The 3,826-nt window shown below is 39.4% G+C and overlaps 1 pseudogene; it reads left to right on the plus strand.

The window, feature by feature from the left end:
* The first annotated feature begins 2,479 nt into the window (after window positions 1-2,479).
* LOC120859269 lies at window positions 2,480-3,764 on the plus strand (annotated as a pseudogene).
* Window positions 3,765-3,826: the final 62 nt, after the last annotated feature.

Consider the following 3,826-nt stretch of genomic DNA (forward strand, 5'->3'; position numbering starts at 1 on the left):
TTACTGTTTTGGATTTGCCATACATTGACATGAATCCGCCATGGGTGTACATGAGTTCCCAATCCTGAACCGCCCCTCCCACCTCCCACCCCATCTCCTCTCTCTGGATCACCCGTGTGCACCAGCCCCAAGCATCCTGTATCCTGCATCGAACATAGGATGGCGATTCGTTTCTTACATGATAGTGTACATGTTTCAGTGCCATTCTCCCAAACTATCCCACCCTCTCCCTCTCCCTCAGAGTCCAAAAGTCCGTTCTGTACATCTGTGTCTCTTCTGCTGTCTCGCATACGGGGTTATCATGACCATCTTTCTAAATTCCATATATATATGTGTTCGTCCACTGTATTGGTGTTTTTCTTTCTGGCTTAACTTCACTCTGTATAATCGGCTCCAGTTTCATCCATCTCATTAGAATTGATTCATATAAAGTCTGCAAGCAGTAAGTGCTGGAGAGGGTGCGGAGTAAAGGGAACCCTCTTATACTCTTGGTGGGAATGCAAAGTAGGACAGCCGCTATGGAGAACAGTGTGGAGATTCCTTAAAAAGTTGCAAATAGAACTGCCATATGACCCAGCAACCCAACTGCTGGGCATACACAGCGAGGAAATCAGAATTGAAACAGACACATGTATGCCAATGTTCATCGCAGCACTGTTTATAAAAGCCAGGACATGGAAACAATCTAGATGTCCATCAACAGATGAATGGATAAGAAAGCTGTGGTACATATACACAATGGATTATTATGCAGCCATTAAAAAGAATATATTGTCTTTCTCTTTCTGACTTCCTAAGTATTCTTTTTATGCTAGTGTAGATTCAAGTATATACTTAACTTCGTTTTCAGAACATTTGTTGCTACTCTATAGAAATGTAATTGACTATTAAAATATTTGTCTTGTATTCTGCCAGCTTTATATTAATTCTAATACTTGTGGATTTCTTCAAGATTTTCTAGATACAAAAGTATGTCATCTCCAATAAAGTCTGACATTTTCCTTTCCATTCTGCAGGCTGTTTTTTTTGTTTTTTTTTTTTTTTGAAACAACAGCAACAATTCCTTTTTGTTATCTGATTGCTCTGGTTATAGAACTGCCAGTATATTGTTGAGCCAAAGTGTGTAATAGACTTCCTTGTTAGGTTCCCCATCTGAGAGGGAAAGCTTTCTGTTTTTCGTTGTTAAGTATGATGTTACATGTGGGTCTTTTACAGGTAGCCTTTGATTGAGAAAGTTCTCTTCTGTTCTTAGTTATTAAGTGCTTTTGTAACCCCTATAATGCATAGGTGCTAGATTCAGGGAAATACTTTTTCTGCAGGCAGATGTGTTTTTTGTTTCATTGTTTTAAAATGGCATAATGTTGATTGATTTTCGTATAATGAACCAACTTTGCATACCTCCGTAAATCCCATGTGATCATGGTGTACAATCTTTTATATATGTTGTTAGGTGTTGTTTCCCAGTATTTTGTTAAGGACTCTTTCACCTGGGGTCATAAGGGATATTGGTGGTGTGTGTGTGTGATTTCTCTGTCTGATATTGGTATGAGAGAAATACTGGCATCACTTTGCCTGCTGTGTGGGGAAGAGACCTGTGGAGTAAAGGATGAAGCATTATTGGATTTAAGTTTAGCCAGGATTAGAGGGAGAAATTTAGGATATATCAGGGTGGAATTGGGATGAGATTATCAAGAGAGTTCATTCTCTATTTCCTAGGCCTGTGTAAAGTGCTTGACATTGAATTATGCTGTTTGTTAACTGTGTATAGATACTTTCTACTTTGAATTTGCTACCTATTTTCTTTATTAAGGTTTATGAATTAGAATTTGTGAATCAGTTGTAATGTGGATTTAAGAGATATTTTCTTCCCAGTTTACTACAAAACAAGATGCCATTGAATAGCTGATGCCTTTCAAAAAGAGCTGTTAACCTTAAATCTAAGAAATAAGCATGTGTGTCTTTAAGATACAGAAACAGGTTTAAAAGTTATGAATTTGCCCAAGAAGATGCAACTGGTGTGTGGTTAATTTAGAATTCCAATTTAATCTTCTTTGACTCCAAAGTCCATGTACTCAACACTGTACCATAGTGCTTTTGTAAAACTACTCGTACTTTACATGTGATTTCACCTAATGATCAGTAGTGATGGTGTATTGTTGTTTTTGTTGTTGTTTCTTTTCTTTCTTTTTTTAAATAGAAGACATCAAAGTGAACATGGGAGAAAGCTATGATTCTAGCGTGATATAGACTTCTGGTCATAGGTTTTTCAGCTGTCATTCAGTCTCTTTGACACTCAGTGTCTTTGTCTGTAAGATAAGGGTGTTTATAACTAACCCTAGAGTTTTGGAGATAATCAAATTGCACATTTTTCTGTACTTAACTAATATGTAGTATGTTTATATTTAGGTGGCAGTTTGTATAAAGGAAGCGCTGGGACTTGTGGCCGCACCCTGTAAGAATGAAAAAGTGTATTAACAATATGGAACCACCATGTATGTTACGTGAAGAAGAACAAGAGCCAGAACTATGGAAGAGCGAGGGAGAAACCAAACAAGTAGATGATGATGATGATGAAGTGATCTTGGTTGGAGTGGAACATGTAAATGAAGATGCTGATGTGATCTTTGTTGGGATGACCTCAGCTTCAAAACCAATCATTTCAAACACACTGAACAGAGTCACCCCAGGTTCTTGGTCAAGGAGAAAATGGTATGGTCACTTCAGGAAAGGTAACGCTCACAAATTACAGCCTGTTAGTCATGTGACTCCTACATCAGAAGCAAAGAGTGTCTTGAGGGTTTCTGACTCTGAATCAAGATCAATAGGTAGTCCTGTTATTATTGAACCTTTGTCTCAAGCTGATGATAAAAATATTTCTCCACAAATAGTACCTAATAGCTTCTCAAAGGAGTTATGTTCTTCTTTGATTACCTTCCCAAGTTCATTGCAGCATCCAGCAGCAACAGCAGTTTCTGCAGGAGATATGAATAAAAGTCCTCATGTATCAAAGCGAGTTTTCACTTTGGAAACAAAGAGCACAAATCCCAAAAGGCCTAAACTCAGCGATGGCATGATAGGGGAACATTCTTTAGGTTTTTCCCCTTCAGGTATTGTTCATCCAGTGACTACTCAGCAAAGCACACCAGACCATGTCCATACCTCACTAAGCCATGTTCAGCATGGAGAAGCTTGTCCAACACCTTTGGCAAAGGACAGTGTTCATTGCAAGCCTGTAAGACCTTTAGGGGAAATGGACTGACAAAAACTGATTTTCCAAGTTTAGCAAGTCCAAACAAGATTGTTGATGCCACAGGAGGAAATCTGATTGTGTTACTTCGTGACTTCTACTATGGAGAGCATATAGGGGTTGGGCAGCCAGAACCGAAGACTCACACAGCCTTTAAATGCCTCAGCTGCCGGAAAGTTCTAAGAAATGTCAAGTTTATGAATCACATGAAGCACCACTTGGAACTTGAGAGGCTGAGAGGTGACAGCTGGAAAAACCGCACCACCTGCCAGCACTGCCACCGCCAGTTTCCTACTCCCTTCCAGCTGCAGTGTCCCACTGAAAGTGTCCACACTCCCCAGGAGCCCTCCGCAGTCTGTAAAATCTGTGAATTGTCCTTTGAGACAGATCAGGTTCTCTTAGAGCACATGAAAGATACTCATAAGCCTGGTGAAATGCCCTATATATGCCAGGTTTGCAGTTACAGATCATCGTTTTTTGCAGATGTGGATGCACATTTCAGAGCATACCATGGTAACACTAAGAATTTGCTTTGCCCATTTTGTCTCAAAATTTTTAAAACTGCAGCACCATACAGAC

The sequence above is a fragment of the Oryx dammah genome, unplaced genomic scaffold (genome assembly GCF_014754425.2).
Source record: "Oryx dammah isolate SB20612 unplaced genomic scaffold, SCBI_Odam_1.1 HiC_scaffold_393, whole genome shotgun sequence".
NCBI lineage: Eukaryota > Metazoa > Chordata > Mammalia > Artiodactyla > Bovidae > Oryx > Oryx dammah.